Consider the following 14,085-nt stretch of genomic DNA (forward strand, 5'->3'; position numbering starts at 1 on the left):
GGGAGGGAATGCAGTTTTTCCAGTATCCTTCCCCCAGTTGTGGGGAGGGGATGTAGATTTTGCAGTATCCTTCCCCCAGGGGTGGGGAGAGAACAGAGATTTTGCAGTATCCTTCCCCCAGGAGTGGGGAGGGAATGGAGATTTTGCAGTATCCTTCCCCCAGGAGTGGGGAGGGAACAGAGATTTTGTAGTATCCTTCCCCCAGGAGTGGGGAGAGAATGGAGATTTTGTAGTATCCTTCCCCCAGGACTGGGGAGGGAATGTAGATTTTGCAGTATCTTTTCCCCAGGAGTGGGGAGAGAACGGAGATTTTGCAGTATCCTTCCCCCAGGAGTGGGGAGGGAATGAAGAGTTTGCAGTATCCTTCCCCGTCCATGCCCACCAAGGCATACCCACAGAACCGGTAGTAAAAAAAAATTGAATTTCACCACTGCTGCTATTCTTATGTGTGACACAATAAGTGTTAGAGATACAGGATTTGGCTTTCAGCTGAGTTTCTGCAGCAGGAGAAAAGAAGGACCATGGTAGCTGAAAAAAAGCAGGCAACCCAGGCTTTCCAGGATGAGGGCTTGCTGAGTTCAGGAAACAACCATTCATGGGCAATCAAATCATATGGCCTGATTATAAAACTACCGTCTTAAAATTGAGTGCACTTCCATAAAGGTTTGTTTTATCACTCCAGAAGCAACTTTGTACACATTTGGTTTCACCTATTGTTTGCATTTGGCAAGTAAGTCCATTTATTACCAGCTCTGGAGTACTCTACTAGAAGCTATTTTCAATCATAATCCTGTAGTGTGTGGAATTTGTGGGCAGGCTGTTTCCCAATTAGTAGAAACTCTTACCTTCTGGGTCCTAATTTTCATCTGTCTAGCAGTTCTTCAAAAGGGAAGGATAGCCTAATGGTTTTTCACCTTCATGTCATGAGAACTGCTTAATTTAATATAACAAATCTAGTCAACTGTAGATTAATGTCAGATGCAAAGGATCAGAAGTTGAACATACATTAAATTACAGCTCAAAAGATTTATCAAGCCTGTAAACAAAAATGTAGTTGACTAAAATTCACTACTAAATTGATCAGATAAGGGTCAATGGAATTCAAGAGGGGTTGGATTTGGATCATTTGTTTGAACATAAAGACTGTAAACTGATGATGCACTTAACTCCACTCACCAGCTCTTCCCCTACAGATACTTTGTAAAAAATCATGAGGAACATGCTATTAAAATGATGAACATTTCAGAAGCCTTGGGATAGACAATCAAAGATTTTCATAGAATAATAGGATAGGATTGTGGCAGACAAAAACAGCAGTTTGAGATGATGAAACTAATAAAACAGCAAATGACCTGTTATTTGCAAAATGGGAATTTTGTTAAGAATATAATTCAGCTTTCTGATTCTACCTTGTCAACCAGGCACAATGGGAAATTCGGAATTAGAACATGATTTTTGATGTCTAAGAAGGCTGAACAACCAAAACACAGTAGGCATCACAGAATATGCAGAAAGCATGGAAAAGTAGGTCCCTAAGCTGAATATTTATTTTATGATTCCATAAAGTCATTTGTATGAGGTACATATGAAATATCTTAACAATAATGCACATGTAAAGATGGATCATCAACTTTTGTATCAACAGTATCAACCTGAGAGAGGTATCAACCTCTCAGATATGAGACAAGACTTGCTGATCTATGAATCTGGATCAGAGGAAGCCATACTGCATGTAATCCTTTGGTTGCAACAAAAAGTTATGGTTTATGTTTATTCAAATGAATGAATGAATGAATGAGTGAGTGAGTGAGTGAGTGAGTGAATGAATAAATAAATAATAAATAAATAAATATGCCATTGATTTTTTTTTATGGATAAGAGTGTAGCCTTCATAAAATAAGAATTGTTTTCTGGCAAGTTATATTGTTATGGAGTTTGTGTATTCTTGAGAGAATTACTTGTATTATTCGCGTAGTGAAATCCAGATCTAAATCCTAGTTTCCATGGTCAGCTGCTATCTCAAAAGCAGAGGTTGGTCAACATTGACTGAGATTATGTTGAATTGACATGAGCACATGTCAATTCAACTCCAGTCTACCTGGACAAGGTGTAAATCAGCTGAAACTAAAAAAAAAGCTTTGCTTTTCCTCACATCCTTTTGAATCATCCAGCTTCTTATTTAAAATGTTTCATGTGGCCCCATTGACCCTTTTATAAAATGCTATTCCCATCCAGCCCATGAGATCTAAATTTAATCCTGTATAAAGCATGTCTCAATCTGATTAAAATCAGTGTAATTTCTGCACACATTGTTTGGATAGCAGCCATCATATAATTACTATGGTATAAAATTTTTTAAAAATGTTCTGGGATGGATTTCTTGATTTGGGTGATATGAAATTGAACTGGAATTCTTTTTCAGTGTTTTTGTTTGCTTGCCTGCTAAAGTTTGAGCTCCTTTTCAAAACGACGTTAGAATCCTTCTTGTTTTGCCTAGTGGACTGTAGCTAACTGAGCCACCATTTACTCTGGCAATGCCAAAAGGCACTCTGATCCAATTGTCCAATCTTATGCTTGACTGTAGGATAGGTATAAAGGTAACTATGTTTCTACCATGTAAGGCTTTCCAAAACTCAATGGGCAGCTTGCGGATAAAAACTGATCAAACAAAGGCTTTGTTCCTGTTGAGTGTCAGCCATTATACATGACATGCACACAATAAATATTCTTACATTTGTAGCTCATGTTTTAACCCTTCACAATTAGAACAGCATTTTCTTAATTTTATTTTCACAATAGTATTATCAAGCAGGATAGGCTGACATACTGTATTTTAGAGAATACAGAAGATGATCTTAATGGAAATAATCAAGAATCATTACCTAAGCAAAGGGGGATGAAACATTTTTAAGTCAGGGGAAACAAAAGAATATCCAGAAGCATCTTAGGCAGATGTTTCCATATTTCATAGTTCTATAGTGCAACGGGAGGAACACTACAATCACATTTGCAAAATTCTGTTATTACAGCCAATATGAATTAAAGTAGTTTAGGCTTCCTGTGGAGTTGATTTCTTAGTCTGGACATTAGTGGGGTCAGCAATGAAATTGTCTGGCAATCAATCAGTAGAAATTCCACAATACTTTCCTGATTATCACATAGGATTCCCTTTCTCTTTCCTCTTTCATGTGGTATTTGCCATTCCTTGTCAATTTTATTCACTTGCATTCACAGTCCTTTTCATGGCACAGAATGATTTGGCCACTTGCTACCGACCTTCATATAGACAAATACATTAACTCTATGATACCTAGTTGATTCAGCAGAGTGGTTTGGGCTATAGGATCACATCCTAAATACTGTTAAGTGACAAAAGATAAGGGGGGAAAGATGAGAGATGTTTGTTCAGGTTCCTATTGACTCAGTGTTTTAACTTAAGCTGCCTCTTTTAACAAAACAAATCAGGGGTGGGACTGATACTTGAAAGAGCACAGAATGCAAGAAAATCTGTTCCACTAATTTGCTTTCAACTCAGCCCATTTTCTTTTTCATATCATGAATAGCCTATTGACAATGAAGGGCTATTGGAACAGTCAAGGAACTGTATGAGAAACAAAATGATTTATTTTGTGTTTTAATTTTAACTTGAACTTCCTGAACCCATACATGAATACACACTTACCTTTTCATAATCACATTAAAAGTGTTTTTGCAAAATGTGGACAGTTGGGAATAAGCACGCCCTGATTTTGTGTGTGTGTGTGTGTGTGTGTGTGTGTGTGTGTGTGTGTGTGAGAGAGAGAGAGAGAGAGAGAGAGAGAGAGAGAGAGAGAGAGAGAGAGAGAAAGTGTAAGGGTGGAAGGGAGAGAATAATATACTGCAAAACATTATGAAGAAAACTAGTCTGCATATATATATGTGTGTGTGTGTGTGTGTGTGTGTGTGTATTAGAAAAGGTTCATACTGAAGTTACTATTTTAGACAAAGTACACATAGAAATGTATATTGATACAGTCTTTTTTTAGAAAGCACAAAAATAAAAAGAATTTTATATTTTAAAAAAGAGAAGCAGAGTGAAAGGAAAATTAGTACATGAACGCAGCGTTTCTCAATCTTGTAACTTGAAGATGTATGGATTTCAGTTCCCAGAATTCCCCAGCCGCCATGCTGGCTGAAGAATTGTAAGAGTTGAAGTCCACACATCTTGAAGTTGCCATGGTTAAGATATACTGTTATTAATCCATCAGTACATCCCGATGCACATTCTGCATGGAGTGTATCTTTCCTCTTACCACCACCACCACCACCGTCAGGGACAATACTTCATGGACTGACTACCTAAGAATAGACTTTGTCAGTGGCACCTTGCAACTTCAGGGTGTCCTCCCAGACATGCCTGGCAATGTCTTTTACCATCTTTCCAGTTTCAGAAAAGATATGGTTATTTTTCTAGGCCTCTAAATAAGGAATTGCTTTTTACACAGCTGTGATATTTTACATTTCTTGATTGTGAACTTAATTCTCTGTTGGGTTATTAAATTTTGCATGGGTATTTTAGGTAATATTTTAATTACATCTGTTTGTTTGAACTTAGCATTTTTTTCATTTTGATTTTTTTGGTGAAACAGCTTAAGGTTCCTTGTGGGAATTGTCATGTAAATGTTCTAAGTAAATGAAAGGATTTGGTAGTTGGAGTAGAGGGAGGAGGAAGATGATAGCAGCGGTTATCATGATTTTTTAGAAAAACCCCTCTCCTCCAAATCCCCAATGCCCCTGAGGGTGTCGTGTTCATTTGGGATAAGCTAATGGCAAGGCACTAATAGCAAAGTTAAAATGATGTTTCTTCTTTGCAAGTTCTTACGCCATAATTTTATCCTTCCAGTAGATACTAATTTCCATCTGTTTGGTCTCTTTCCTGTGCTGCTTGCTGAGACTGAGAGGAACTTTTTAAAGAGCCACACCAGCTCTCCAAATTTAGCAGTAGGTCTCTCCATTAGATTTACCACAATAATGCCTTGGCTCTCTGCCAGCACAGAGCTTAGAGCAGCTGTGCCCTGCCCTTAATCACCATGCTTTCTTTTCCTTCCTTATAACTTCAACATCTGCATCTGTAGCTTGCTTTGTTTAGCTGTTTATTTAGATACAAAACCTGCCTCATCCTAAAAGCATGGGTTGGGCAATCAAAAGATGTGTGTGGGGGGGCATAAATCCAAATAAATAAAAAACAAAGCAAGTTTTGTCCAATGCTATAAAGCCACCTGATAATTTTACAATTGATTGGCCAACTAATTGATTGGTTACCTACATGTATATGTAGGTAACATGCAAGGTGTTTTTTTTAAGTGTATAGAGCAAACAGGGCATTTTATGTGGCCCTTTGGCTCTCCCTGTCTAACCCACATGAGGTCAATTGGAAGTTAGAAAATAAAATGTAAATAAGTGTGCTGCAGGAGGCAGGAGAAGAAACCAAGTGTGTTCCTTTAGTTGGCTATTGAGAGAAAGAGCCACTCCCTCAACACGTGTGCATTGGTAACAGATTAAGTTCAGCCTATTTGTTTGGCTCTCCACAACTGTCCTGTGTGGCCTCCTGGGAAAATTAATTGCCCATTCCTGGTATAGAAAATGAAATGTTAATGGTTATTATATCTGCAGCTATATAATATATAATATGGTCCTAAGGGAAATCTTCCTCCAGGAAGGATCTAGGGTCAGCCCTTTAGGTGGGAGGGGACTACTTCAGGTGGGAGAGCTAGTCCCCTGGTTTTCCACCCACCCATTCTCTTCTGTTGAAGGGCAGATTAATCATAGAACCTGATCTGGATTCCCTCAAAAGCCTCAGTAGTAGTCGCATAGCTCAGCCAAATTCTATATGCAGCACTATCTAGCATTTCGCCTCAGGCAAAACTCTTGGACTGGCCATGTCAGACCATGGCAAGAGATGCTGGCATGGAATTCTCCCTCTATGCTTACAGTCATAGAATTGTCGCATGGGAAGGGGACATTTAGGTTCTCAAGTTCATTCCTGCCAAGCAGAACTCCACTTTGCCAGTTCCTTTTCTCCACTGTTCTCCCTCATGTTCAGTTGAAAATATTTACATTTCTTTGAATACTTCGCCTGCAGTTGTGCTGCCTGGTCCTTCAGCAATAGCTACATTTACCTGACGGGAATGCAAAACTTCACTGTCAGGCAAAATATTGTATAAGACAGAACTCCCCCCCCCCTTCTTCATTTTTCTGCATACCAAGAGTTACTTTGGGGGCGGGGGGGGGCAGCTGTTTCAAGTATTTAGCTTTTGCCTCCTATACCTACATTTAATTTAATTATTGATTGTTCTGAAACTATAAACAAGTGCTTTTTGTGCAACCTGTAATGATACTACTTCTAGACTAACAGTGGATCGCAATTCTTTTTCCTTCTTTCCCCAAACATTTATCATAATCTAAACTAATGGCGAAGAATTTATAGCACACGTGTCAAAGACGACACCCACAATGTTCTGGGTCAAAGACCGGTAGCGGAACAGGTAGTAGCAATGGTGGGATGCTCCGCCCACCTGCCGGACGCTTCTGCGCAAGAGCAAACCAGTAGTAAAAAACTTGGAAACACACCACTGTTCTGGGTCATATGCCATTGTTCATTGCTATTCTTGAATAGGCACGCTGTTCTCACATGATTTCAGAGGCTACAGAGGCGATGCAAGAATAGGTTGTGCTCTCTAGTGGCCTCTAGGTTCCGTGGAAGTTGCGTGGTCTCCGCGGACTCCAAAAAATGTGCAAGAACAAGGCGTAGTTTTGCACTGTTTTTGGAGGCTGCAGAGGCCATAGAAGAACATTATGTGAATCCACTTCAAGAATGAAGGATCATGAAGGATCATGAATGAAGAGCAGCCTTAGGTAGACACAGGGATCTGTCAACAGAAAAAGAACATTACCCGAAGATATGTGGCAAGTGGCAGATCCCCAGGGACAGCACAGGGCACCTTTTTAAGTGGCAGCAGAGGTTCTGCTGTTGAGTGTTGTTGTTCAGAACAAATAGTGTGGGGGGGGAGAAAATTCTTTCTCTTTAGTTTGTCTCTGTGATGGGGGAGGGAAATAGATAGTGAGAGAGAGGGAGGGAGGGAAGGAGGGAGAGAGGTTTAGGTTTATTGGACTTATATGCCACCCTTCTCCCGAAGGACTCAGGACGGCGTACAACATAAAAACACATATTACAAAAGTTAAAAGAAAGATTAAATAGAATAACCAAAAAAAAAAAAACAATAGACATTTACAATGAGATTTAGAAATTAAATTAAAATTAACAATTAAAATTAATAATTTATTTTATTCAGGCCAGGCCGGCTTGCTGGAAAAGCCAACTTTTTAGGGCCCGCTGGAAGGATCGGAGGTCACGAATTATGCGAAGCTCCGGGGGCAGCTCATTCCAAAGGGAAGGCGCTCCCACAGAGAAGGATCTCTCCCTGGGGGTCGCCAGCCGACACTGCCTGGGAGAGAGACAGAGAGAGAAACAGAGAGAGAGAGAGACAGACAGAGAGAGACAGAGAGACAGAGACATAGAGACATTTTCAATTTTTTGACACTCTGAGCCCAAAAGGTTTTCCATAAGGGGTCTAAACATTCTAGGACAGTGCTAACCAGGGTACTCTGGGAGTTGAAGTCCACACATTGTAAAGTTGCTAAGGTTAAGAAATGCTGTTGTAGACAAAGTTAGTTAGTGATGAATCTGCTTGCTTCCACAATATTCAGCAGAGGAAGTGACTTGCACTCTTTTACATATGATCTTAATTTTCAATATTCACATCTATGAGAAAGCTGGAAAAGGGGAGCGGCACCAGGAGGGACATTAACACTTTACAGATGAGAGTACTCTTCTATCTAAATCTGCTATCTGCTATAGTTTCCTGTGCTCCAAGCAATTTTTCAGACTCTTCATGTGGAAACTTTGTTTTCAATTAAACTGTATGACCAATTCCAGTTTTGCTTTTTAAGACTCAAATGATGAATTTCCAACATGACAACTGGGGAGTTTTGCCCAAACTCCAAAAGATACAATTAGCATAATCTGTAAAAATCTGCTTTGCAAAACATTTTTCAATAAAGTTTCGATTATTTTGGTTTAGCGGATTGCTGCTATTTTAAACAGTAATGGAGGAGTTAAACAAAGGGGCCTGATTTAGTCACAGGAGATAGTGCAGAGTGCAATATTGCCATCTACTGCCTCTTTTTAGATTTCCAACCCCCCTTTTAAAACAATTAACCTCCTGTTTCCCTAATTGGGTCCTTATGAGAATTGCGATTGTGGATTGCAACTCTGTTATTTCCCATGCATCTTTGTCATACAGCAGAAAGTTATGAGTTCTAACCCAACACCTCCGAAGAGGTGGAAAAAACCAGTCTCACTACAGTTAGACAAGTATGGCAATTGGTAATCCTTGTCATTATTGTATATCTCCCATCTTGCAAAGGAAAAATGATATATTATCATGTTTGGCATTTTCCCATTCCCAGCAAGAGCTACCAGTGAATACTGAACACAATGAATCAGAAGTATTTGCACATTATTCTCCAGAGTAGTGGTCACCAACTGGTGGTCTGTGAACCATTGGTGGACCGCAACAAAATTTTGGTGATCCACAGAAAAATTATTTGCATTTTTTTATCTTGCACTAAATACTATTTATCTATTTTAAAAAAATTATATTAGTGGTCCGCAGGATTTAACATTATGAATTTAGTGGTCCTTGTGGTCCAAAAGGTTGGTGACCCCAGCTCCAGAGTACAATAGAGCTTGTGTTCCCATTTTGGATTGCTTACAAAGATGGATGGATGAATTGTGGATAAGACAACAGATACCCTTCTCAGTTTATTTTTAAATAAATGGGTGGCTGTGAAGAATGAAATAAAGTCAGATCATCTCTGCCCAGATATGCACTCAGCCAACAGGTTTCTTCTCTTCTTATGCACATGGTGGTCAGAGAATAAACAGGCCTCTCCTTTGGCCATGCTAACTCTCATGTGTTTCGGAGGGGAAGAGAAAATGGAATTATATATCAACCCACAACTTCAACCTATCTTTCAACACAGCAACTTTTTTTTTTCAAATGTAATTAGTCTCCACAGTTTGCAGCCAGTTTTAAGAAAGTGCTGTAGATGGAATACAGAATTAGCTGACCTATACTATAATTAAGCTTTAAATTAGTATAGTATGTGTGAATTCCGGACCATCTTTGGCTCTGAATTGGTTTCTTGAAGAAAATGTTCCAAGCAAGAAAGAATCCAGATTAGGATTTGATGTTATAAAACTGAGGGAAATGTTTTTTGCAAGATTTTTTTTTTATTAAACAAACAACACAAAAAAAATCATCACCTTTACATTACATCTTGTAGAAAGTGTGTCAATTGGTTACAATTAGCTTTTGTGCATCTCTTCCACAGTCATTACTTATATTCATAACAAATGTCAAAGATTCTTAATGAGTCTTACTATCAACATAGCATAGTTCTCATTTGACTGAAGTTGTTTTAGTGTCCTTTTGCCTAAAATAATCCATAGTTAAAACACAACCACCTGATGGCATTTCATTAGTTATTACAAGAGGGAAGCATTTTTTTATGACACATTTTTTTTAAAAAAAATCAGTTTGCCTAAAATGCTTAATTATATTGAGATTGGAGATATACTGTGCTTTTTCCCCAAAAAAACCATGTGGGAGTTGTTGCAGATGTAATTTACTTTTTGCTAAACCCACTGTATAAGATTGAAACCCTATCTACATTTATTTTGTGAGTAACCCTTACGGAGTCAGGACAGACATTTTTTTCATATCTTCATGGATATTATCTAGTTATTCATGTAATCATGCTTCGTTGCATGTGAGACCAGACTGCATGTGAAATCAAATATATGGATCTATGGCACTGGGGTAGGATTTCCCTTTTTTTCACAGCTTCAGAAAGTAGTGATCCAGATTAAAGCAAGGTGTATAGGGAAAGTGTTCATTGGTATTTGATTTGGGAGGGGGTAGTTTCATTGATAGACAGCTTCCTCCCATAAAACATAGTGAAGGTATTTTCATGAGAGCCAAAACACATAAGGAAAAAGTTCTATTTCTCATTTCTAGACCCTAATGAAACAAATTACAAACAATTGTAATGTAGTACTGACAATATATGCAGGGCAGACTTTTTCTCTTTAAAATGTCCTTGAAAAGAGGTAGTGGTTTTTGAGTAGCTTGGTGAACAGAGAGTCTCTTATTGGATATGTTTTTGGGAGGATTCCTCTGAATGCTAAATCAGTGGTCACTTAGCATACATTCTCTTCATTGGGATGTTTGGGGTCCTGTATCACAGGTTCAACAAACTCAAGGTTCTTCTAAAGTTGTTAGGATTTCTTCTGAGTAGATAGACTGGAAACACTATTAATATATGCATTACTCTCAAAACAGATTAGGGTTTGTGGAATGTTTCCCATCCCACCAATTTAGCTTCAACAAGTTGCTGTATTACCTCCAAACTGTGACCTATAATCTGGGCCTTACTCAAAAGAATTTCTCCACCAAGCACTAGCTTACACTAAAACCCATGAGGGTTTGGCTCTGCATGGAAAACAAAGGGTGTAGCTTTCTTCAAAGGAAAAAAATTAATCCAAACCACTTCACCCAAGAGCTTATTGTTCTTCATCTTCTCATGTTAATCTTGCTGCTGATTTTCCTGCAGCTAACTTGTTTTTTATCTTCCACGGAAATCAGTTAAAGTAATACAATCTAAGATGACCCTCTAAGTCCTTCTTGTCTAACCCCAGCTCAATTTGATGACTTTGGGAAAAACACCTTTACACATAAAGCTTCAATCGTGTATTAATTTCTCTGCATACTTTCTTTAGTTTATCCTTTTATATTTTATTGCTTTTAAGTTGGGTATGGTTTACTGCTGTTTGGGAAACTTCTTTTGTGCACTGCCCTAATGTTTTTGAAAGAATAGTAGGAATAAAAATAATAACATTTGATATTGTTCATGTTTGAAAATTAACTACAATAGAATATTTTGCAAGATAACTGGTATTTTTACCCAGTGCTGCTCTTATATTAAAATATAATTGAATATAGACCGCTTTGAACCATGCATGAAAACAGGCATTTGGAAAACTATTATTTTACAGGTATAGTTCTATATTTTCTTTTTTTTAAAGGAAGGGGAGAAATAAATTGATCTCCATAGCATTTGGAGTGACGGGATATGTTTGTGAAAGACACTAGGGGGTTTTGATTCCAAAAAGATTGTGAAAAAGAGCTTAAAAGATAGCCCATCCTACCTTTTTCTATAACCTTGGAAGGAAGTTCCATTGAATACTGTATACAGTGTAATTTGTTTTCCACAAACAAAGGACACTATTATGCTGAAGAGAACAAGGGTTTGTGGTGGAGATGAATAAGATATAATTTGTAAAACACATCCATATCCAGGGTGCAAAAGGAACAATAGAAAAGTAGGTACATTCAACAAGGTGAATGCATATAGTTGCACATATGTTCAGCACATAATTGGAAGCAGCTTTTTTTGCTTCTCTATCAGCAATTTGCAATACAATGCATTTCATCCATGTGAAGATCTTTTTGTATTCATTCTAGCAAGACAAAACAGTGCAATGTAAGCAAATTATAAGAATTAACAATGATTATGAGCCAAACCTGAATTGAAATATTTTTAAAAGTTATGTTGTTCTTTGTCTCTTGATCATTACAAAAACATAGAATCATAGGGATGGAAGGGACCTCAGAGGTCTTCTAGTCTAACCCCCCTGCTCAATGCAGGAGGACTGATAACCGTCTTGGTCAAATGGTTGTCCAGTCTATTTTTGAAAACCCCCAGTGATGAGGCAATTCACAGCCCTGGGAGGCCAGATATTCCATTGATTAATTGTTCTCACTGTCAGGAAATTTCTCCTTAGTTTAGGTTGAACTTCTCTTTAACAAGCTTCCACCTATTACTTCTTGTCCTACCCTCGGGTTCTTTGAAGAATAAGTCAAGCCTCTCTTCTCTGTGACAGCCCCTCAAATAATAGAAGACAATTATCATATCCCTCATAATCCTTCTCTTTAATAGGCTCCTTCAACTGTTTATCATATGATTTAGCCTCCAGTCCCCTTATCATCTTTGTTCCTCTCCTCTGTACCTATGGTGTCAGCATCTTTTTTTATATCATGATGACCAGAACTGCATGCAGTGTTCCAAATATGGCTTCACTACCGTGTTAGTCTCCCACTGGGTGAAAAGTGTGCATGGAACCAGACAAGAGATAGAGGGACTGGGGGGGGGGGGCGGGGAGGTGATCCGGACGTACTCATAGGAGGCTCATGGGAGGCTTGCACCATGGCACTCACAGGCAGAGCACAGGATGAGGCAGGCGATCCCAATGCGCTGCCCACTCCATTTCACCTCTCAGCTTGCCTGCGGCCGTACCAGGATACATGCCTGAGAGGAGCATCAGGATTGCCTGCCTCCCCCCAGTAGATTGCTGCCAGTGCCAACACGCAATCCTCCCATGAGCCTTCTGTGAGCCAGGCAGCCGTGCAGTATGTCCAGATCACCTCTCCCCCCCCCCTGCCTCTGCACTTGGACTTATCTGCACTGTGCCAAGGGGCTGGTGAGCTGCAGCTGCTACCATCGGCCCCCGCACACTTGCCACCTCTTGTGCTGGCCACGACCATCCCCCTGGGCTTATTTTCTATGGGTTTCAATTAGGTCCATATTTTTCTATTAGGCTTATTTTTGGGATAGGTCTTATTTTTGGGGAAACACAGTTTAAAAACAGTTTAAAGTGGCATTGTTACTTCTTGATCTTCTCCCTGTGGATATCAGAATTTGCATTGGCTTTTTTGGCAGCTGCAACATATTGCTGGCTCAGATTAAAGTGGTGGTCCACTAGGACACCTACTCCCTCTCAGTTACTACTGTTGAATCAGTACCACCTATTCTGCACCTATGCATTTGGTTTATCCTGCCTAAATACTTTTCTCATTACCAAACAGCATCTTGTTGCATAGGGGTCAATGTTCAAATCTGTCAAGTTCCTGCTGAATCTTAGGTCTGTCTTAGCTATTCCCCCAGGTTGGTATCATCTGCAAATTTTATGAGTTCCCTTTCTATCCCCTCATCTAGTACATTTATGAAGATGTTGAAGAGCATGGGCCTCAAGATAGAACCTTGAAGTACCCCACTGTGTGCTTCCCTCTATGTAAAATAACATTGTTTCACTTCACCTCACAACAGTCACTCGAGCCCTTGTGATCTCTAGGCTGGAATACTGCAATGTGCTCTACATGGGGCTGCCCTTGAAGAGCATCCGGCGACTTCAGCTAGTCCAGAACGCGGCCGCGCGAGTGATCGTGGGCGCACCACGGTTCGCCCCCATAACACCGATCCTCCGCGAGCTGCGCTGGCTACCTGTTGATCGTTGGGTGCACTTCAAGGTCCTACTTACCACCTACAAAACGCTCCATGGTAGTGGATCTGGCTATCTGAGAGACCGCCTCCTGCCAATTACCTCCCTGCGTCCCATCAGATCGCACAGGGTAGGCCTCCTCCGAATTCCATCCGCCAGTCAGTGCCGACTGGCGACTACGCGGAGGAGAGCCTTTTCAGTTGCAGCTCCGACGCTATGGAACAACCTCCCCGTGGAGATCCGTACCCTCACCACAGTCCAGGCCTTCCGCACGGCCCTCAAGATCTGGCTATCCCGTCAGGCCTGGGGATAGGATTTACTCTCACCCCGCCCGAATGTTGAGTGAATCTTGTGTTTTATGGTTATTTTTTTACTCACGTTTTTCTTTTAATGTCTTGTCTTGCACTCCCTTCCCTCATTGTTGTAAGCCGCCCTGAGTCCCCTCAGGGAAAAGGGCGGCCTATAAATGTTCAATAAATACTAAATACTAAATACTTAAATCTCCTTTACAAGGTCGTGGCAGAAAATATGGGCAATAGACCCCTGTCTTTTACATTATAATGGTCAGAAAGGTTTTGTTATCTTACTTTTTAAACATTTAATTGCAGACAAAAGGATTGTCATCTCACTTCATTTTCAAGCTG

This window comes from Thamnophis sirtalis, unplaced genomic scaffold (assembly GCF_051295495.1).
Source record: "Thamnophis sirtalis isolate CommonGarterSnake01/CBP01778 unplaced genomic scaffold, rThaSir2_p1.2 scaffold_6, whole genome shotgun sequence".
NCBI lineage: Eukaryota > Metazoa > Chordata > Lepidosauria > Squamata > Natricidae > Thamnophis > Thamnophis sirtalis.